Source organism: Austrofundulus limnaeus, unplaced genomic scaffold, assembly GCF_001266775.1.
Source record: "Austrofundulus limnaeus strain Quisiro unplaced genomic scaffold, Austrofundulus_limnaeus-1.0 Scaffold1041, whole genome shotgun sequence".
In the NCBI taxonomy this organism is placed as follows: Eukaryota; Metazoa; Chordata; class Actinopteri; order Cyprinodontiformes; family Rivulidae; genus Austrofundulus; species Austrofundulus limnaeus.
This window is the reverse complement of record NW_013953443.1, coordinates 88633-89389: the sequence shown is the minus strand read 5'-3', so window position 1 is coordinate 89389 and position 757 is coordinate 88633.

Genomic DNA, 757 nt, shown 5'->3' with positions numbered 1-757 from the left:
GTTTGTTTGTTTGTTTGTTTGTTTACGTTTTGTTGTTGTTTTTGTTAGAGTCGATTTAACCTGTTTGTTCATCCCAGGTTTGTTCTCAGGTAAACCGGAAGTCCGTACAGGTGTGTGCGGGTGGAGACACGCCCTCAGAAACCTGCGAGTCCCGGAAGAAAAGGGATTTATTTTCCATGAATTCGTATGGTTTAGTCAGACACAGGTGATCACATTTTGTTCAGAATCGTTTCGACAGCCGTGGAGTTTTATTTTTTATTAATTTAAAGACGTTTTCTTTTAGGTTTTACTTCATTTTTATGTTGTTTTTGTTCGTAAAGGTTAATTTGTTGGGCCTGCAGGTTTGAAAGTAGCCACCTGTTGTTTCTGCTGAAACTCAAAACCAAGGAGAGGAGCGAGGAAGAAACAGGTTTTATTTTGAAATAGACTTGATCCGGACCGGAGACCTGATAATGGACTACATGGACAGTGGACCCAGATACACCCCCAAACTGGTGAGAGTCTCCTCGGGTGGTGGGGCTGTTTCCCTGCTTTTCATCTGGACTTTAAACCCGCATTTACGGAACAACACGGGTCCCTTTTGTTTTTATTTGACACATGAAAATAAAACTGCTGACAGGATGAGAGTAGCAGGGGTGTAGCCAAGAGGGGGCCACAGGGGGGCTTTGTCCTCCCCTATAAATCTGCTGCTTGTCCCCCCCAGGCACGCCGTCTCGTGTATAATATTTTCTATGAAAAATATTTTAAAGCATGAGAG